At 46.5% G+C, this 23,162-nt stretch overlaps 1 protein-coding gene across 1 annotated transcript in view; it reads left to right on the top strand.

Moving 5' to 3' along the window:
• The first annotated feature begins 9,580 nt into the window (after positions 1-9,580).
• Positions 9,581-23,162, top strand: part of LOC138282937 (unconventional myosin-XV-like) — a 130,506-nt gene continuing 116,924 nt past the window's right edge. The window contains exon 1 of the mRNA XM_069221001.1: positions 9,581-9,668. The gene's annotated coding sequence lies outside the window, so the exon portion shown is untranslated. The remainder of the gene's footprint in view (positions 9,669-23,162) is intronic.

Raw genomic sequence — 23,162 nt, forward strand, 5'->3', positions numbered from 1 at the left:
TACTTTTGGTGCAAAACTGCAGTAACGCAGTTTTGCACCAAAACGTTTAGCACTGGCTTGCACCATTTCTGAGCACCAGCCGGGCACCAAATTTATGGAATGGTGCAAGATGGTGCAAAGGGTAGGCTAGTGTAAAAAAAGAAAATAAAAAATGACGTTAGTCTGGTGGGGCTGGTGATATGGGACAAGGGGGTTTTGCACCAAAAAATGATGTTAGGCAGGTTAGAGTAAAAAAAAAAAAAGACTAACCTACCTAGAGTCATTTTGTGACACAAAACCATCCATCCCACATGACTACTGTCTTATACAAGACAGGAGTCATGCACACCACCCTAATGGCCAGCACAGGGGACCAGGGTCCCCTGGGCATGGCCATTGCACCCTGTACCATGTATGGGGGCCTATTTCAGAGCCCCCTATGGCACTTACAAAAAATAAAATACTTACATGTACTTACCTGGGATGGGATCCCCCATCCTCCGCTGTCCCTCTGGTGTGGGTGTCCCTGGGGCCTGGGGAGGGCGACTGTGGGCCTATTCCCTGGTGTTCCACCATGGAAATAGGCCCACAAGTACTCTAACGCCTGCCCTGACCCAGGTGTTTAAAAAATGGGGCAAAGCAAGCTTTGCATCATTTTTTGACCCCTCCTCCCCCCGTGCACAATTTTTGCACGGGAGTATAAATATGGCATTAAGGCCATAGTGTCATTTTTTGCACGGGAACGCCTACCTTGCATCTCATTAAGGCTAGGTAGGTTTCCACATCCAAAAAATGACTTTAACTCCATAAATTTGGCACTAGACGGGTCTAGCGGCAAAGTATAAATATGAAGTTAGTTTTGCACCGAATTAGAGTAAAAAAAAAAAAATGACACTAATTTGGTGCAAACAGAGTATAAATATGCCCCTAAGTGCACATGTGTGTTTGGCCAGCCGTCTGAGGCCGGCCAAACACACATGCACACTTAGGTTTCTCCTCCCTGGCTGCATACACAGCCGGCCTGGAGAAACTGCACAGATCCAGGCTTGTGTCTGAGCGGCAATGACTGCTGCTCAGACCAGTCCCGACGCTGCTTACATGCTATGTATAGCATGTAAGCAGCGTCAGGATGCTGGGGAGCCTGTGATGGTGCCCCAGCAGGGAATGCCGGGACACCAGAAGAGGACGGAGGCGGCAGGTGGTGGCAGTGACGACAGAAAGAGGTAAGCTCATTTTTTTAATATTTTTTCTTCGCCCCCCGTCCCCCTCCACTTTGCCCCGCCCCTTATTTGTGGCCACCGCCGCCGGCTTACATGTGACTGGCAATGCGCAGACAAAGGCATTCCATGCCAAGCAGTGCGTAACAGAATATGCACAGTAAAGGAGCATTGCCCACCAGAACTGGCACATGAAGTCAGTGGATAAAACAATGCTGAACACGGGATGGCAACCCAACACCTGGAAAGACTAAAAGCAGAATTGCGCCACCAGATATTTAAGTGCACAGGACGCGAAGGGGAGGGAAGGTTGCGTTAAGGCCAGAGCGGACAACTTGGGATCTGGGCACCGGCTTTACCCTCCTGCGATTCTCGCCAATCTCCCGGTGCCTAAGAAAATACAAATAAAAACTCCAAGTGCTCCAATACCTTCGGGTCGAGTTGGTGCCGTAAATAGAAACCCCAAAAAGGACAGAAACGTGGAATGTGTGATGCCTCAGAACAAGTTGACATGTACGAGTAAAAGACGTGTATAGAGGGTGGGATGGAGTTACACCACAGCGCACAGTCCGTGGACAGCAAAGCCCTCTTGAACACTCCCAGGGGTATCTCACTGCTCGACTTCAATCCACATTAGGTGGAGTTTCCCTACTTGAATAGGGGATTAGGTGGGAGGGGAAATAAGGATGTTGCGCTTCGGGAAAAGATGCTGATTTGAAACTGTGGACCCAGGTTGAAGTGTCGGCGTCGCCTCACCGTCCTCTAATTTTGGGGCAATCCCTTAATCTTCTCTGCCTTTATAAATAAATCATGGCTTAAAGTTTTAAAAAGCGCCATGATGCAGCCGCACTGTCCATGTCATAGCACTTTTTTTTTTTTTTTTTTTTTTACTTTACTCAGGGGTGTTGGAGAGCTTACTGAGCCTATATGCAGGCTTGGCAATGCAACATCAACAGTGGCGTAGAATAGAATTAGCAATGCAGGAGAATACCAAGAGTGCTAAATATTCTGTTGGTAAAAACACCACCTGGAGGGACGGTTCAATCAGCAAAGGTATGCAGGTGGGCTTGGAGGGATACACTTTAAAACAATAATGGAGTGCTAAATAGGAAACTAAACTAATAAGAGGAAGTGGGGGGGAGTAAGCAAGCAGTGATGGGGCAGGCAGTGTCAGTGAACAGGACAAGCAAAGGGGTGGTGCAGTGGACCACGGGAGCGGACGTCAGCAGGGAGCAATCGACAGCAAGGACAGCTGTGGAAGAAGGGCTGCGGTTAGCACCAGCAGCGAGACGGGAGAGAGAGCAAGTCAGAGTATGAACAGTGGAGAAGGGGAACACGTGCACTCTTGTGGAGCGTAGCCAAGAAACTGAAAAAGAAGTACCTCCAAAAGCAAGCGGCTGGTGGAAGGACACTGGTCGGAGACAGGATGGCGTACTTCGTCCAAACTCCACGGAATGAACAGCCAGAAGAGAAAGGAAGAGAAGGTCGAACCAAGAGGCTCAACCAATGAGAAGCAACAAACTGAGAGTGCCCTGGAAGCCAACCAATGGTAAGTAAATGGGAGGGCTCTAAGCACTTTATAGTTGATTTTTTTTATTTACAAAATATTTTACCACAGCACAAACGCTGTACAGGAGAAACCGAAAAGAACCGTAGTTTGGCCTAACACCAGATGTATGTGTCATAGGTCGTATTTCCCGCAAGGTGGTGGTCACAATCCAAAACACCACAGCTCTGTGGTAAACAAAAGCTCTTGTTTCCTAGCAGCAGTAATAGTCGAGTGCAGAAATACTCAGCATTTTTGCTGCAGACCTGTTTACATGTTCTGAGCCTGTTCTGCAGATGGAGATGACCAGGTTCCACTACGTCGCAGGATCAGAATACTATGACTACAACCAAGGCTCTATGGATTCAGATGCTGCCAGAAAGCAAACAAATCACCGAGTGGCGTGGGTGTGAATCACAAAGGCAAGAGACAGCAACAAGGGGACGCGGGAGATGGAGAAACAATGAGGGGACAAGCAACAGCAGGGGGTGAGAAGTAGTGGGGTAGAGCAAACTACAAAGGATGGGAACATGGGGGAGAAGCACACTGGCAATGAGTGTGGCAGAGAAGGGGGCATACTCAGGGGACGCATTAGGAAAACACGCACTATTTTACAGTGCTTAAACAAAAATAAACAAGCAACACCAGGACACTAACAAAAAAATCCTCTCACTTTTATGTCAGAGAAAGAAAAGTAAACAGGCACCCTTGGAAAACAGCATCTGACATTTGATCTCGGTCCTTGAATGCACAGTAAATATGAGAAGATAAGAACAAGATTTAGAGGCTTATTTACAGAAACGGAGAGAGTGAGAACACGCGCAAGTGTGTGAAATGGTCTTAAACAAAGAAAAAAGTAGTTCCGAAAATGGGAGCAGTGGATGGATAAGAGTAATTGGTCCATGCTTTTGGGGAAGGCCAAATACAGAAAGAGGCATGATTCATGCATGCCATGCACAAATGAGGAGAAAGAATATGAGAGCGATGATGGTGCCAGCAAATGGGAAGCCTAGGGCAGGCTGAAGCCCACATATTGAATACAACAGTCTATTTCAGACCGTGCATACACTGTCTAGCTGAGACCTAAAAATCACACTTACCTGCTGCCTCGGAGGTCCCAGGAGGGTTGGGACTCCTGTCTCCCCTCATTGACTGACCTTATGTCAGCCAATGAGGAAAGGCAGCAGGCCCTACCTCATCACAGAGTGAGATGGGGTCAGTGAGAGTTTCTGACCCCACCCCACTCTGTGATGACGTGTCACTCATTAACATTCGGCCTTGGGCACTTAAAAGATTCTGATGCCAGCCCATCAGGAAGGAGAATGAAGAATAGATGATGGCAGGGGCTAGCCGATTCAAAATTGGCTGGGGGATTTGAGGTTACTCATAAAAGTCCTTTTTTCGAAACTGATGAGAATTCAGATCAAATGTGGAAGACTGAAATTAGGGCCTCTTAGCGATTTTCTTGTAGGAGAAGTTTATACATAAAAGTTATATCTTTATAAATTGGGAGACAAATTTACTAAACTTTGACGCAATGCAAAGCAGCAAGGGAAGTTGCTGTGCTATGTTGGGTCAAAGGGAGAGAGCAAATGTGCCATATCTAGTATGCGTAGTTCTGGCTCCCTAGCACCAATGCAGGCACCCATGCACCATAATGCATTAGTGTTTGTTTTGTGGTCAGTACAGTTTGTGTGCAGGAAAAGCTAAATTCCTGCACAAAAAACTATTCATGGAGGCACAAGAGGACAGGGGCCCGAGGGTCTGGAGACAACTTAACGCAGCTCGGCTGCAACTTACGGGGATCGACTTGGACAGGGCGAAATGTATGGCCCTGCGCTTGCAACACTTTATTATGTGGGCGGCAACAGATGCGGCCGCCTCCTGGCCAATAGACTTAGGGCTCAGCACCAGAAGGTGGAGGTGTCCTCAATCAGACTCCCGGGGGGACCAGCGGTCACGAGCGATGCACAGATCACCTCGGCCTTCCGTGACTTTTACCTGGACCTGTACTCGGCACAACGGACTGACCCTGGGCCCTCGCTCCACTATCTGGAACAGGCCCGCACAGCCAAACTGACACCGGAAAAGGCTGCCCCTCTTGAGACTCCCATCCGCCTGGAAGAGGTTATTTTGGCCATAGCCCGTCTTGAGGCTTCGAAGTCCCCTGGACCGGATGGAGTTTCCGGAGCCTTTTACAAGGTGTTTTGTTCTAGCTTGGCTCCCATCTTGACCAGACTTTTTAACATCAGGGTTCCAGAGGATCTGCTGTCATCTATGCTGGACGCGGCCATAGTGTTCATCCCGAAACCCGGGAAGGACCCAGAAGAGTCTGGCTCCTACAGGCCTAGCTCACTACTAAATGTCTATTTTAAGCTCCCGATGGGTATCCTTGCAACCTGTTTGAACCCACTGATGCCTGGCCTGGTGGAGCCGGACCAGGCGGGCTTTATTCTGGGACGACAGTGTGGAGACAACACAAAGCGTCTTTTGCACACGGTGGACAAGGTGCAACGCTCGGGGCGGCACGCAATGCTGCTTAGCATAGACGCCGAAAAAGCGTTCAACCATGTTCAGTGGTCCCACCTTCACGCAACGCTCGGACACTTCGGCCTAGGGCCCCAATTCCAGGCCTGGATAGAAAGGGCATACAGCAAGCCGAGGGCCTCGGTTAGGATCAACGGGGTGTCATCCGCTCCTTTCCTGCTGGGACGCGGGACCCGACAGGGGTGCCCGCTGTCCCCCCAGCTCTTTGCTCTATACATGGAACCTTTTGCGCAGAGAGTGCAGGACAGACGGGAGGTAACCGGGGTCAGATTCAGAGGGGAGGTGTACACGATCGTGCTTCACGCGGATGATGTTGTGTTGACACTTGATGACCGAGTGAGGTCCCTCCCGGTCTTTCTAGAGGAGGTGGAGGCTTTTGGTGCGGTATCGGGCTTCCGGGTGAATCTCGAAGTCCAGGGCGTTTGACCTGGCACTACCGGGGGAGATGCGATATGAACTGACACAGCACTACCCCTTTCAATGGGAGGAGAGCTCCGTCCCTTACCTGGGTCTCCGGGGGGCCCGAACGGAGACTGCCTTCATCAACTACCCGCTTCTCCTGCAGGGGGTCAGGGCCGACCTCGCAGAGTTGCGACGTCACCCCATTTCGTGGACTGGTAGAATAGCGGCCATTAAAAGGTCGCTCCTTCCCAGGGCCCTCTTCCTTTTTCAGACATTGCCGGTGGAACCCCCATGCGGTTCCCTTCAGACACTGCAGAGAGAAATTAACCTCTTTATATGGGGGGGTAAGAGGCCTAGGCAACACAGGCCCTGGTGAGAGGAGGCCTGGGAGTTCCAGACGTGCAACAGTATTATAGGGCCACACAACTCCGGTACCTAGTGGAGTGGTCCAGATCAGAATTGGACAAGCGCTGGTTATTCATGAATCGGGCGGTGGCGGCCGCTCCCATGTGGGGATCACGTTCCTCCCCCGCCGTCATAGACCAGGGGTTTATATTTGTCCCCAGTCACCAGAGCAACAATGAAGGTGTGGGACCAGGCAAATCGCTTGGGTGAATTGACCTCCTTCCCGTGCCCCTTGACTCCCATAGTAGGGAACCCAGACTTTTCCCCAGGCTTGGACAGCCGCGCCTACCGGGACTGGATAATCTCCAGGCTTATATCCTATTGGGTCTTCCGAATCCCCTGACATTCCCGTTCAAGTCCATACGGGGTCGACAGATAGACCTGGCGTTGGGGGGCGGCCCTCCAAAACATTCTGACACACTGGGTGACATCTCGGATTCCTACACAGTTGGGGTGGTTACAGAGACTTTGGCTGATCCTGGGGATGGAGAGGATCTCCTTATCCCTTTCATTGCAGGGGACTCCTTCAGAGAGCTATGGCATCCATTTCTGACATTGCTTTCTGGTGAATTTCGTGAACTGACATGTCCCAAGTTCTTGCGACTCCTTAGACTACACGAATAGGGGCCCACTTGACACGTGCGCAGGGGGACAGGGAACCTTGCGACTCCAACTCCTATCTGATGGCTACGACTTCAGGCTAGCACTCTCGGAGGGTTGGGTTGGGGGAGGTTAGTTTACGCACTGAGTGGTTTGTGCGTAACCAAAATGCCACTGAATTAAATCTTGGTTGGTGCAATGGTGAATTGTGGCTTGTGTGTTGTTAGTGCTAGGAGAGCCCAGCCTATGACAGGAAGCACTGAGAAACTATAAGTCATTAGGTTAAACTTTCATTACAGGCAGAATAGGATAGACTGCTACCAAATGTGCAAAAAGGTTTCAGATAAAATGGTGCTTTCACAGTATAGGTTTAAGCAATACCCAAACTGTAGGTAATAATTTATTTTTAAAAGTAGGTTTTTAACTGTAGGTAATAATTTATTTTTAAAAGCACTGACTGCAAAGCTCAGTTGGTAACCCCCTTGCATTAGGAGTCGAAAACAATAAATCTTTGTCATCACAATTTAACCGTACCTGCTCCGAACCAAAGCCCCTATTATATTTGCAGATTAACCAGTTGTGCTCAATTGCATTTCTTCAGGTGAGGAGGCACTCTGGGGAAGAAGGCTTGTTTATTGTTCCGCTGCCTGTCCCTCTCTCGGTCTCACAGCACAGCAGAGTCCCTGAATGAAACTTAAACTGAAGCATTTTCACGATCGAAGTTTACCATCCCGGGGCGGGTATCTTTTCATAAAAAGTCAAGGAACGGATTTTCATAAAGTAAAAAAGTAGGGGCAAGTTGTGCCCCTCCGATTTCGCCCACTTCAACCACCTACTCTAAGCTACTCTCAGGGGAGGGACCCGGGGTCTCTCCGTTTCCTGTCCCCCATGATCCTTTGACATCATACTGATGACACATGGCAAAGTACAATACTCGGTGTCCAGGATAAAGGGAGCGTCCGCTGAATCACTGATTGTCCGTGATCCGGCCCTGGCTTCAGATACCTGCTGGTCATACAGGCAGCGTCTGTGAAACTGTTTATTGATAAGCTGCCTTCCTGCCCCTCCCTTGGTCTCACACAGCACAGGAAACTGAAGGTGAAGCATTTGCAATCATGCACGAATGGAGTTTACCGTCCCGGCCAGTTGCCTTTTAATAAGAAGTGCTGTAGGGGGAGGTGGGAACTGGAAACTCCGATCAGCAATCCTGCTCGCTTCGACCACTGTGACTGCAAGGCACAGAGCACAGCCATAAGCAAGGCAGGAATCAATGATGAACTTAGTTATGGACTGAGGGCTTACGCCGATGAAGCACGGGTCGGGGATTGGGCAAAAATGCTTTACTTTATTTTGATTTAATTAGCACCACCACTTACCTTACTCCAATCAGTCATGGTCCCGGGGCAGCAGGTTGTTGGATTTGGCCCTTGGCCTGGTGCCCCAGCACCCAATAAAGGGGAAGGGAAGTTGGCTAGCAGTGACTAGCAGTGCCAGTAGACGGGGTCACGCTGATAACCCAGGTCAAGTACGATTACTTTAGAAGCCATCCCAGAGACATTGGATGATCATCCAACTACATTATAAGTCATTTTCTCATCATCAGACGTCATCAAGCTCTTAAAGTCATCAGCAGTGATTAGAAACTTGAGCCGGATGATTTGCGGATGACTTGAAAATTCCTATCTGATTACTTTACTGAGTGGAATTGTTCCTGATGACATGGGGATGATTTAGAAATTACTTCGTGGATACTCCACAAAAAGAGATTGTTCCTGATGATCAGAGGATGATTATCTGATTACCACAGTAGCAGCACCATTTTAAATAAAATTAAACTATTCTTAATGATAAGATCAACTGCAGATTACTTCTAGCACATGACCACTACTTAAGTTATTATTGTTGTTAGAAATGTTGAACCTTTTGGATGATTTCAAAATGAGTAACTTCGTTCTACATAAAGAACAGCATTTAGATATTACACAAGTTTTGGTATTACAAGCAGATAAGCATACAATGTGCTCCCGAGAACTGTGTGTAAATTAGATCAATGGTCAGGGTTTTCACTTTTTTTTATTTTAAATATTTTTATTACTAACGAGTAAATGCAAATACACAGTGTTAATTTGTTCAATACATAATATTAATAATGATGTGTGTGGTGCATTATATGCAGAGCCCCAGGAATTACAAAGCAATGGATTTGCACTGGAAGCATGCTAGAGCAGCTGCAGAAGGCTTCCAGTGAAGTGAATTTATGGAACGGACCAATCAGCATTCACAATGTCTACAACACTCTTAACAAAGCTTATGTGGTTAGAAAAGCTGGTTCCAAGGTGCTCTTGGGAATGTGTGCACTGTGAGGCGAACTTTGCTCTCCCCCGTGGAGTACGCTTGCTGTAAGGTTGTTTCAAATGTACCAGGAATTGAGTTATTGACCGGATGTGGCTAAAGGCAGAGCTACGGAAATATTTTTCAAAGTGCTATGCAATTGTTGTTAAAGGCCTTATATTTCTATTTTAAAAATGTGCATATGTGGAAAATGCTACTAAGTCCTATGTGCTGTGTAGATTCAAAACCTATCAGGCAAGGTGGCAATTATCTCACTGTGCACTTTTCTTCTGCTTTTTTCACATGGATTTTTCTGTTGAGAATGAATTTAAATACATAATTACATGTCCCAGAATGCAAAGTGTGTTAGGAAAGAAACCCTGTTGGAGGTGCTTCCCAGCAACCACCTAATTTGCTGCCCCAATCAGACTGAATCTTTCACCACTGTCCTTTATTTGCCCTGGATGACCTTTGTTTTCGCTTTTTCTACCTTATTTTGACAACACATATGAGAGCTGGTCAACAGGCATGCCTCACACGCACTTCCGGTTCCGCCGGAAGTCCTCTGCAAGTTCTTTGTCTGGTGTGAAAGCTGCGTGAGTTAGTTGCTGGGAGAGCTGTTGTGGGCTTTTAACATCTGGGTATGGTATTTTTTGTGCTTTTCATTTTCTGCAAGCAGACGAACTTTGAGTGCGTGGTTGGGAAAATATTTTAAAAGATGAGTGCGCAGAGATCAGATGAGATCGAGTCTCATCCCTGCCAGGTGGACCAGTCCGGTAATAATTGCTTTCAGGTTCGGGTGATTTATTGCCGTCTAAAGGAGACTTTTTTTTAAGTACTCCATTCGATTGCAGAAAATGAAATGTGACTCTTAATGGCACAAACTGTATTTTTGTAAAACTTGTATGTAGTTGAATGTTACTTATAGGTCTAATTTCTCGTGGAGTAATTGGTAGTAACTGGTGTATTAACTAACTGCAACCTTTGAGGGGTAAAATCCCTTGCGCATTTTACTTTATCTTCACTTATATTCTTTTAAGTGATTTAGTGGCTTGAAGCTGGGGGTGGGTGATGCTCTCGGGGCTCCTGTAGAAGTGCGATGTCCCAGACAGAGAAGTTAAACATTTATTTTCTGACTGGACAAGGAAATCGAGCGTTCGTAAAAGGAAACCTAAAGTTACGGTTTAGTCTGTGGGTTTTATAGAGAGGGCCTGGTTCTGGTGATTATTTGTACACTTTACCTGCACAGGAAGGGATAAAGAGCAAACAAGCTCCGAGCAGACGCTGCCAGCCACACCAATGTGATCTTTTACACAACGCTACTGATTTTACTCTGAGATGTATGCGACTACCCTTTGCAACACAAAAAACTGCAGTGTATTTTTAGTCTCTACAAAAGGTAAGTGGTAGATATGAAAATCTCGCTCGGGTGAATGCAGGACTGTAAAGAAATGGCTCCCTGTTGCAGTTACCCCCCACTTTGTGCCTGATACTGATGCTGACTTGACTGAGAAGTGTGCTGGGACCCTGCTAACCAGGCCCCAGCACCAGTGTTCTTTCACCTAAAATGTACCATTGATTCCACAATTGGCACACCCTGGCATCCAGATAAGTCCCTTGTAACTGGTACCTCTGGTACCAAGGGCCCTGATGCCAGGGAAGGTCTCTAACGACTGCAGCATGTATTATGCCACCCTAGGGACCCCTCACTCAGCACAGACACACTGCTTGCCAGCTTGTGTGTGCTGGTGGGGAGAAAATGACTAAGTCGACATGGCACTCCCCTCAGGGTGCCATGCCAACCTCACACTGCCTATGGCATAGGTAAGTCACCCCTCTAGCAGGCCTTACAGCCCTAAGGCAGGGTGCTCTATACCATAGGTGAGGGCATAGGTGCATGAGCACTATGCCCCTACAGTGCCTAAACAAAATCTTAGACATTGTAAGTGCAGGGTGGCCATAAGAGTATATGGTCTGGGAGTCTGTCAAAAACGAACTCCACAGCTCCATAATGGCTACACTGAATACTGGGAAGTTTGGTATCAAACTTCTCAGAATAATAAACCCACACTGATACCAGTGTTGGATTTATTAAAAAATGCACACAGAGGGCATCTTAGAGATGCCCCCTGTATTTTACCCAATTGTTCAGTGCAGGACTGACTGGTCTGTGCCAGCCTCCTGCTGAGAGACGAGTTTCTGACCCCATGTGTTGAGGGCCTTTGTGCTCTCTGAGGACAGAAACAAAAGCCTGCTCTGGGTGGAGGTGCTTCACACCTCCCCCCCTGCAGGAACTGTAACACCTAGCAGTGAGCCTCAAAGGCTCAGGCTTTGTGTTACAATGCCCCAGGGCACTCCAGCTAGTGGAGATCCCCGCCCCCTGGACACAGCCCCCACTTTTGGCGGCAAGTCCAGGGGAGATAATGAGAAAAACAAGGAGGAGTCACCCACCAGTCAGGACAGCCCCTAAGGTGTCCTGAGTTGAGGTGACCCCTGCCTTTAGAAATCCTCCATCTTGATTTTGGAGAATTCCCCCAATAGGAATAGGGATGTGCCCCCCTCCCCTCAGGGAGGAGGCACAAAGAGGGTGTAGCCACGCTCAAGGACAGTAGCCATTGGCTTCTGCCCTCCCAGACCTAAACACACCCCTAAATTCAGTATTTAGGGGCTCCCCAGAACCTAGGAAATCAGATTCCTGCAACCTGAAGATGAAGAAGGACTGCTGACCTGAAGCCCTGCAGAGAAGACGGAGACACCAACTGCTTTGGCCCCAGCCCTACCGGCCTGTCTCCCCACTTCGAGAAAAACTGCAACAGCGACGTGTCCCCCAGGGTCCAGCGACCTCTGAAGCCTCAGAGGACTACCCTGCATGTAAAAGGACCAAGAACTCCTGAGCACAGCGTCCCTGTTCCAAAGAAACTGCGACTTTGCAACAAAGAAGCAACTTTTAAAGGACCACACGTTTTCCGCCGGAAGCGTGAGACTTTCCACTCTGCACCCGACACCCCCGGCTCGACCTGCGGAGAACCAACACTACAGGGAGGACTCCCCGGCGACTGCGGCCCTGTGAGTAGCCAGAGTTGACCCCCCTCAGCCCCCACAGCAACGCCTGCAGAGGGAATCCAGAGGCTCCCCCTGAACGCGACTGCCTGCTTCAAAGAACCCGACGCCTGGTAAAGACACTGCACCCGCAACCCCCAGGACCTGAAGGATCCGACCTCCAGTGCAGAAGCGACCCCCGGTGGCCCTCTCCCTTGCCCAGGTGGTGGCTACCCCGAGGAGCCCCCCCCCCTTGCCTGCCTGCATCGCTGAAGAGACCCCTGGGTCTCACATTGAAACCTATTGCGCACCCGACTCCTGTTTGCACACTGCACCCGTCCGCCCCCATGCCGCTGAGGGTGTACTTTCTGTGCTGACTTGTTTTCCCCCCCCCAGTGCCCTACAAAACCCCCTCGGTCTGCCCTCCGAAGTCGCAGCTACTTACCTGCTGGCAGACTAGAACCGGGGCACCCCTATTTCCATTGAGGCCTATGCGTTTTGGGCACCACTTTGACCTCTGCACCTGACCGGCCCTGAGCTGCTAGTGTGGTAACTTTGGGGTTGCCCTGAACCCACAACGGTGGGCTACTTTGGACCCAACTTTGAACCCTGTAGGTGTTTTACTTACCTGCAAAACTAACCAAAACTTACCTCCCCCAGGAACTGTTGAAAATTGCAGTGTCTAGTTTTAAAATAGCTTATTGCATTTTTTGTTAAAACTGTACATGATATTGTGTTGATTCAAAGTTCCTAAGATACCTGAGTGAATACCTTTCATTTGAAGTATTACTTGTAAATCTTGAACCTGTAAAATAAAGTAAGAAAATATATTTTTCTTTATAAAAACCTATTGGCCTGGAATTGTCTTTGAGTGTGTGTGTTCCTCATTTATTGCCTGTGTGTGTACAACAAATGCTTAACACTACCCTCTGATAAGCCTCCTACCACAAAATAGAGCATTAGAATTATCTCTTTTTGCCACTATCTTGCCTCTAAGGGGAACCCTTGGACTCTGTGCATGCTAGTTCTTACTTTGAAATAGTACATACAGATCCAACTTCCTACAAGGATTTTATGTTTACAAAAGTGGCCAAGTCTTGCTGCTGGTACCTGGACACAACCTGTAAGGCACATGGTCAAGATCTAGCTAGTCCATTCACTGTGTTTGCTTCCTAATTATCTGCAGCACTACAAGTCCACTATTTAGGCAGAATGTGCTAAAAACAAAAATGGCTGTTAGTTAAATTGCAAATCTGGCCAGACCTAAAAACATATGTGTATTGTAGACTTTGTGCACAATGTTTATATGTCCATTCTAGTACACAATGTAACTAAAAATGCACACTTGTAAAGATTGTGGATTCATCTAAAATAGATAAGTGTAAAATGTGTGTGATCCAGGGCATCTCATACAGTATTGAGAGCATGATGGTGTCCACGAGGTTGCATGTTTACAAAAACGTTTTTACACATTTGTTCACAGGTCTTTGTTACACAGATTGTGCGTCTTGGTGCATGCTTGTGAAGACCCAATGTTTCCGGTGTCTTGCAAGTGTTTTGTGTGTGTGTGTGTGTGTGTGTAGGTCCATCATAGTGCAATCAGATTTGCTCCTCTCCATTCCACCTCAGTCCAGTCCATTTCACACAAGTCAAATCCAATCCAATCCATCCCACTTCACTCCAGTCCACCCCGTGCCAGTCAGTCCAGTCTACCCCACTCCAAGTCAATACAGTCCACCCCACCCCAATCCACAGCTGGCCCAATGCTATCACTTCAATTCAACCCATCCAGTGTAATTGGCCCATTCCAATCCACCTCAGCCTATTTCAATCCAATCCACCCACTCCAATTCACCCCAGTGTACTTCAATCCAGTCCACTCCACCACCTCAATCCACCCACAACACTCTCTACCTCTGAACCACTTAACTCTACTCTCCTCTATGCCACTTTACTCCCCCCTCACTCCTCTGAAATTCCACACCTCTAACCTTAAACCATGCTGAACAGTAGCCACTTTTGTGTTCAACATGGCGCAAACACATTGTGAAAGCCCAAAGCTCTTATATAGGCGATACTTATTTCCTTTGCCAAAACTTCTACCTTCTTGTCCTTATCTTTCATGGTTTACACCTGTCTGATTTCTTCATTCATCTCCACTCTTCCCTACTTTTCTAGTTGAGAAAGTGTCTTCACATTATAATACAGCATGATAGGATAGTCCAATGATGGTTCGCGCATTGTGAGAATGTAATTTTTTCTTTTTACATATTGGGCAGTATTGCTGTCACCCCGAAAACTGTGTGTTATGGACAAAGTTCAGAGTCGCTCACTCACGATGGTGCCACTCCTTTGCAGCCGTCGTAGGCAGGCCGAAGGGATAAAAGCTGTTGGGAAAGCATAATGATTGTGACAATAGAATGAACTGTTTATGGCAGAAGAGGACAGGTATGAACGTCTTGGAGGAGGATGGGATTGGAGGGTTTTGGTACTGAGTGAATGGTGTCAGACCATAGCCTAAACAGGTGACGGCATGTGTTCATATGGCATTTCTAGCCAAAAGGTAGCGTAGCGCTATACACGGTCAAAGATTATCATAAAGTCAATAATTACGCGGGCTGTGGCATGTGAAGGTGGGAGTTTGGTGACACAGGATAATGGGTTCAAGAAGGGATGGCTAACAGGAGGAGACAAGAAAGTTTTAAAAAGAGAGGTGTGTTTTGCTGCCAAGATAGGATCACAGGATGGTGAGGGGCTGGTGCCATGACAGGAGGGAAAAGAAATTGGCTACCAAGAGGGGTCAGACTGAGGTAGGAGTGGAGCGAGTCAGTTGAACTGGGCAGAATTATTGGCAACAGAGGATGGTAACTGATAATGCAGTGGGTAAATGGAATTGAAAAATGACCAGGGATTTAGTTGATGTAGGGATGAAAGGGGTATGTGACAGGATGGCCTATGGAATCAGTAAAATCATGACAACTTTTGGTGGGTCTCATTATTATTTGTAGAAATAATGTTGAGTTTCTGTCTGCAATCAAAATATTTCATTCCAAAATTCTAATATCGTGCCTGAAGAGACCATGGGCTGTTGGACGTGGGAGAGCACAGGTAATATGGTTGCTAGAAGACATGTCCTGTTCCTTTTCGGAGTAAGTGCCACTCGGCTGGGCCTTGCTTTTAATGTTTTCGGTGCCTGAATTTCAGAACTGGCAAGGCCTGTGCTGTTCTCAAGAAAAGCTTTAGTTTGGAACGGTAAAATCTGTAAGCAATAGAGAAAATGAAAAGCAGTAGCCTACTGCTTAAATTAGTAGATGTCACATGTACTATTTGCTGCTCGCTGAATCCTGGTTGCAAATTTAAGCCAGTATTTTTGCGACCAGTAAATAATTTTTGGAACTGATCGATGCACAAATAAGTCGGTTTAAAAATGTAGATTCAGAGTGGGACGCAATCTGATCTGTTACTTCAATATTCATGATTGGAGACCATCACTGGGATGTTGGCCTACTGCAGTCAGGAGGCTACCATGTCTGTGACTGCCTTTTTTTAAGCAAGCATTGGCAAAGACAATAGGTCTTGCCTTTGCAAGAACTATTGGTTTTGTCAATGTGTTTGAGCCATGTTCTAGGTTTTGCAAGTATGCACGTAGGTAGTTCATGTGGTGATTTGTTGCAGAGGTGTGTGGTGTCCACCCCCCACCTATTGTTCTAAAGACTACTTTAAATTGGCTATGCAACCACTTTACGGTCCAGTGATGGAAAAACTGTTTTTCTTTTCCAAAAAAAGTATTGAATCAGCAGTGTATCAACCCTGCAACATCCTTGGTGTATACCCCTTGCTCTATACACCTCCATCACTCATACCTACATAAAGCAATGCATTGTCCTTTCGTAGCAAGCCCCTATCCTCTTACCACACTCATCTATCTCCCTGGTTCTTTTCCAGCCTACTCCCTGCATCTTTTGCCCATAATTTACAACCACCACCTACACTCCACAGCCAATTTTATTTCTCACTCCTAATGTGTCAACTTTCACATCACAAAATTATCAGCGCCCATTGCAGGAAGAGTGTGAAACGGTATATCATCATTCACAGCCTCTCACTCACTACCCAATTTATCCACACACATTCCCAGTAGTTACAACACCCCTCACAGACTGAAGAGCAACCACTCACATCATACACTCAAAATGCTATAAGTAACCATGCAGTGCTTACCATGTCATGTGATGTACCACAGCCTTTTAACCTACTCAATCCACAGTTCATTTAGTACATGCTCACAATTTTACACGACACCCCTGTTCACCCACATTCACTTGAAATATTACTTGCCTAAAGTCACCCACTTACATCATCCCTCACTCACCATCACTGAAACTATTAGACTTCACTTGTGCACACGTCTAACTCTATATTAGTTCACCCTTGACACTGCTCACTGTCACCATTTAATTGGTTATACCTCCTACATAGACTCATAATCTACCTGTTACAACAGCCATACCATTTCTTGCTATTCATCACTCAATACAGTTTAGAACTCACTGGCCAGCTTTTCACACAGAACCACTAGTAACACAACTCTGCTTCATGTAGCACAACTATGCAACATTGTGTTCCCACACTACCGTCAGCGCCCACCTCTTGCAAAATTAATTTCTTACAAAATTCATTTATCAGTCTTCTACAACAACCCTCCATTATAACTGACCATGCAACCACCTGTTCAAAGCATCCACCCCCTAAAGTAATTTAGCCACGTGCAGCAAAGCTCAGTCATCCACATGCTAACAGCACAATCCACTCACTTATAACACTACTTATATAACTGTCTCACAACACTAATCGCTCATCTCACCAAAATATCCTCACAAAGCACCATTCAATCACTTTGAATACTACGCAGCAACATCAGTAAAACTGATAACCCACGCACAGCACTGATTTACACCATTGACTCCCCATCATCTATTTACACAAGTTTGAGACACTAAACACATACAAGATGCAAAAGCACCTCCCTCCATCACCCTTTCACTGACCCCTCACAACACACATTATGTTGCACCTAACACCATTTATCCTTTCAGAACACCACTGACACATGCTTCCGGCACCACTTCCTACACCAGTCACTCACTCCATTCACTTCCCTTTAGGCAGTTGCAACAGCACTTTCAGCACCAATCAGTTAGACTATCACTCAAACACAGAGTAACGACTCCAACAACTATCTCATCTCCGCCACTAACCTTAACCACTCACCACACTATGATGTTCATATCCCTTGACAAAACCACTCTCAGTACACACTTCTCCAGTAGCCAGTCACCTTTGTCACTTACCTGCTCACTAGCTACCCCCTCATGAGAAGAACCACTTGCCTTCAGCTACATGCATCATTCATTCTCGGCTAGTCACAAACAAGCCACGATCACATGCTTCGCTCACAGCAACAGTAAGCTACATCCACTCAAGCAATGTCTAACTTTCTCACACCATTCACCCATCTCAGCTATCATTCACCAATGTAATCATTCACATGAGCCACTCGGTCACATCTTACCCATAGCTCCGCGTAAACATATTTGCCTCAGGTAGCATTACCAAGCCACTCACAACCTTTTTTTTTCACATCACAACTTGCAGTCTCATGCATGCACAACTTCTCACTCAACAACACTCCTGCACTAATGGTGCTAAGCCCTACACTTACAGTGACTGTTGAACATATTTAGTTAACAAAATTACTTGATTAGAGTGACAAAGATCAAAATGAAATAATGGAGGTGAGACAGGTATTAAAAGGAGTGAAATATTATTAGTTGTTCTCCAATTTGTGTAATAGCTTACCACACCCATGCAATTAAGTTGATCACAAAACACTCATAAAGTAGTAATCGTGAAATTGCCCCGTAGTAACCTAAACATATCTTGAAGTCCTCACAGGTAAGGCTGGGTAAATTTACTGTGGTAAGCTGAATTGAATTCCAAGCAAAGTTGCCTTTTCCTGCTTCTTCTTCTGTTTTCTGTGCACACATAACATAGTGAACAGCTAAAAATATCCCATGGTGATCCATGTAATGCTGAGGGAATACCTGCCCATTCTGCCAATCACAATCTGTAACTGGTGAGAAAGGCCAGTGCTAGGGTGAATGTCTTCCTACAAGTCAATCAGAAGCGACAAACCACATCCTTTTCTTACATTAATTCAGAATTTCTGCTTTCAGACAATCAAGATAGTGGTTAGACCCTTCTAATGGGATGCAAGGTTCCCATTTAGAGTTACAATGGGCAGTGCGTGCTTCCATTGAGCAGTTTATGTGGTTTTCTCGTGTTCGGACTATGAATCCACTCTTTTTTATTTTATTTGGGGACAGCCCATGAAGCAGTTACTTGTATTTTTTTGTAGCTGTGATCCGCTTTGCAGACAAAATTAATGAAAATATGGAATTTTTAACTTCCACAGTATGTCAGACAAGGTTTACCCATTAATATTCAAGATCATCTTCGAGCAGTGGGTCTTAACCTGTGGTTGGGAGAGGGAGCTTACTTAGGGGGAGTGCGACTACTTAAAAAAAATAATAATAATATTAACAGACTAATAAAATGTATTAAAATAAAGAAGCAAAATGTACAACTGTAAATCCTCCGATTTATTTGTGGGAGCATTGCAAGTGCATCAAATAGAATATAGTATCATATCGACGATGAGTGACCTAAATTAATTTGGAAAAGCACCAACATTCCTGTTAAAATGTTGATTTTTTTGGGGTATATTTTTGAACGAATAAATCGTTTTATCATTTGTGTGTTTGTTTGATAAACGCCTGTTTCTGTATTTGCTATGCATTGTTTTGCTGTTCAAATAGTAAATGCTTAGCTGCGGACCCTGGCTTCCAGTGATGACTCATTGGGGCCCCCCATATTCCAGCAATAATGCAGTGGGTTCCCCGAGTTCCAGTAATGATTAAAAGGGGGTCCACAGAAGTCAAAAGGTTGACATCCACTGTTGTAGAGTAATATATCCCCATCTTGAAATTATCATGTAGTAATACAGCCAAATTCTATCTTGGGGTAATACATCTCCATCATTACGGCATCATATGGCCTCATTCTAAAGTTATCCTGGTGCCATCCTTGAGTAATGCAGCCTCATTTTTATGTCATCACAACATCATTCTGTAATAATACAGCCCCATCCTGGAATACTCCTAGGATCTGCCTGGACTAAATCAACCTAATCCTGAAATCATCCTGCAGTAGTAAACGATCATCACATGTTTTCCACTTAAGTAATCAGGAACCCATCCTTGAGTAATCCAGCCTAATCCAGAAATCACCCTGCGGTCATCCTGCAGTAGTTAATGATCATCGCATGTTTTTCACTCAAGTAATCAGAAATCCATCTTGGAGTAGTTTCTGTGATGACTCTAGAGTCATCTGATTTTAAATATTTCGCCCTATAGGCATACTTCAGGATGGCTTGGGAAGACTTCCCCAGATAATTACAGGAATGGCCCAGCTGAAGTCCTCAGATGACTTCAGAATGACTCCAGGATGATCTTCCTTTTTGACTTGGGAAGCTTTGACGTCTCGACCGGAGTCCAGACCTGGGGCTCCAATCTCTCAGTCTGGCCAGGCCACCACAACACAAGTCCGCGACTCCTTGTCCGCCACGCTGCCGCTGTTGTGCCAAGAGGGCCCAGGCCATGGGTGCAGCATCTCAGCTTTAAACTGTGCCACGGGGCAGACCACTAATTTTTGGCAGGGTCGTCAATTGGTAGTCCTTTGGTGCGCTACTAGATTGACGGCCCTCAGCACCAAAACCATGGCCACACAGGGATGGACGCACCACCACCAACTTAGAGTGCGTGCGTGCGTGCATGGTGCACCGGTTTGTGCAACATGACGTCACGTTTGCAGTTCACACGTGTGCAGAGCTGCTGCTGGCTGCACGTGTTTCTATAATTTATCATTTGTATCCATTACCTCCAGACTACATTCCACACAATAGCCCACACTGTCCAAGTAATGCTGCACGCACGCTTAACAGCCACGTTATTGCATGCTCATTTGCTGTAAGTCAGCAGGGGTGGCCCTTCCCTGTCCACCGCCAGCCGCACAGGCAGGCCCTCTCGCATAAACAATGTTATTACTTGTTACTGTATCATCTCAGCCAACCAATCACTACGTGTTATCATACATATATTATCTTCCCACATAAGGGCATGGATGGTGGTGGGTGAGGTAGGAGGCCGGAGACCCTGTGTGGTGATGTGTTGGGCACTTGGCCCGCATGGGCGACAACGTTTGTGCGGCTGTAGTTCACATCTGATACTTTTTGCTGGCGGCGCCACCCCAGCTTATAATTTCTGCACAACAGGCTAATAAACGGCCAAAAATTAGGCACCCGCAACTGGTTTTTTTCCCTGCACAAATGGGAAAAATATCACCCATTTGTGCGGGAAATAGCCCAATCTGGCAACACTGGTGGCAAAATGGAGGCAAATGCTGTTGTTAGCCTTTTTAACACTCGCGGTTTTAATGTTTCATTCATGGTACATCATCGAGCAAGATGGCCGCCCAGTGCGAGAGAGTTGCTGATAAGCACAGAGAAAGGGAAACAGTGGGCTTGCAGTGGAATTTCCAGAACTCATCTTCCGCGTGGTTTGTTGATGAGGGTGGCTGCTTGTGCTACGTCTGTGGCAGTACTGAATTCTGCTTGTTTTGCGCCTCAATCCAATGGGAACACATGTGTACCGCTGCCCAGCAGGCTTAATTTGTAAATCAGTAAACAAATGAGTGCGAGGGGCCAACATATTTTTGTTCTTAGGAGCCCAGCACTGCAGAAAGTCAGGGTTTTGGGATGCCAGGGCTGACTCCCTTGGTTCCACCGCATGTCTTCAGTCCACCACTCTACACTTTGGGCCATATGTATGAACACATTTTCCCATAGACACAGAATGGGTAAAAATCTTTGCTACATTTGGCCCTTTGTCTCTCTCATTCTCTCTCTTGTAGGTTCAGTCTCGTCCCTGCTTTCTCCATTTGTCACTGTTTTCCTTTCTCCTCCTTCTTCCTTCTTTCTCTTTTTTTCTGCCTTTCTCGCTCGCTCTGGGTGAAAGCCTGATGATGAAAAATAAGTCTGGATCCACAGAAAGAGTGTCTGTCCCCATCACCTGCAAGCACAAGCACAAATTAAGCACAAAGCAAGTTGACATCTGCATGTAAGAGAACCATGTAGCCAGTTCTCCAGGGCTACTGGCTGCCAAGGTAAGGATGCATGCAAATGTGCCCAGATCTGACCAGGCCAACAGTTTTGCACAGGCCTACAATCTCTTGATTGTTTTCCTGTCTGGACCCCAAAATTATTATTATTGTTAAAGCAGGCTAGATTTCTTTAGGCCAGGCCTAAAATTACAAATGCATAAACATGTGGAAACAAACTTCTATAATATGAAAGGCATGAGGATAAATTTGGCGCTTCTATGGGGAACGTCTATAGGGATGATTTGCATGAAGCATTGATCCAAGTAAGTGACACACAGCCATTAGGGTATGTGGAGTTTTTATAATTCGAAGACCGGTGTAATTTTGCATTAGATGCTAGGCAAAATCGGTTTATGATGATGCCAAAAGACAAGTGTGCCTTGTTATTATGCCAGTACCTTTTTCTGTGGTTTTATAATGCTTTGCAAATGCTGACAGGACTCCACTTCATGTCCTAGGAGAAGTGGAAAGCACTTCACCCTAAGTTTTTGTATATAGAAGAATAACAGTTCCCTCACTTTAGAATTCTTAAACGTACCTACAGTCTAAGTTGTTAGAAATGGGGTCTCTAGTTGGCAGTCTGTTTACACCCTGTCCAAGTAGGGACCCTCACTCTAGTTAGGGTAAGGGAGTCACATTCCTAAAATAACCCCTGCTGACTCCCTCAGTAGCTTAGCATGAGCAGTCAGGCTTATCTCAGAGGCAATGTGTTAAGTATTTGTACCCACACACATAGCCAGTGTTTATCTAAGCAAAACAAGACCATAACGACAAAACTCCAACATATACAAGCAAAGATATTAATTTTTAAAGATTAAATCCCAAATAAAGCGCTTAGAAACACACAAACACAATAGCTCCAACTGGGGCTATCACAACGTCTTTGACGGAGTTGTTCCCAACAGTCCGACGCCACTCACAAGGGAGTTCGATGCCAGTCACTGAGGCGCACGGACCTCAGGTACAGTACCTTTGAAAACGATGGAAAGAAAGACGTTGCACGAAGTCGGGGACGTTTTACATCGCTGGAGCGGGTGTGGCGTTGGTTCCTTACTGCTACTGGGGAGGTGAGGCGTCAGTTCTTACGGTTGCAGGGGAGGTGATACAGCATCAGTGGTGAGGCGTTGGTTCCTTACGATCCAGCAAGGTAGATAAATCCAGTGGGTCAAGACGCAATGGGGCGACCTCTCAGGGTCGAAGTCACACCACGCGGCCACAGGCGCCATGGCAGAGTCGGGTGTCATGGACGTCAGTGACATGGCACTCAGAAATCATGATGTCACAGGACTTCAGAAGCACAGCGGCAGCTTCGGGCCAGCGGCATTGGGCCTCTGGCATCTGTCATGGTCATTGCACTTCAGCGGGGATCACGGCTTCGGGTCCAGGCAGCAGCACCGGTTCTGGAGTTGTCTGGAGTTGATGGGCCTGATTCTTCTTGGTTTTAGGCCAGCTTTCTCTCCCAGGGGCCCAGGAACTGGAGTGGGTACCACCCGGTGAGTCAGGATCCTAAGCAAGGGAACCCAGAGGCTGGTAGGTGAAGTCTTTGCTGTCCCTGAGACTTCTTAGCAGGAGGCAGGCTCTGTCCATCATCCTTTTGTGTTGCTAAAAATGCCCTAAGTGGGAAGGGTATGCCAGACGTGGGTCCCTTGCTCACTGTGCCACTGGATTCAAGCTAGTCTGGTTGATGAAGGGTGATACCCTGAAACCAGTCCCAGGATGCTTGTTTCTGGTCTGGGGAGGACCTGGCCTGGCAGTTCAGACTAGACTGTTTCCATGGAGAACAGGGTCAAGACTGATTTGCATATGGCTGGGTCCAA

This window comes from Pleurodeles waltl, chromosome 2_2 (genome assembly GCF_031143425.1).
Source record: "Pleurodeles waltl isolate 20211129_DDA chromosome 2_2, aPleWal1.hap1.20221129, whole genome shotgun sequence".
In the NCBI taxonomy this organism is placed as follows: Eukaryota; Metazoa; Chordata; class Amphibia; order Caudata; family Salamandridae; genus Pleurodeles; species Pleurodeles waltl.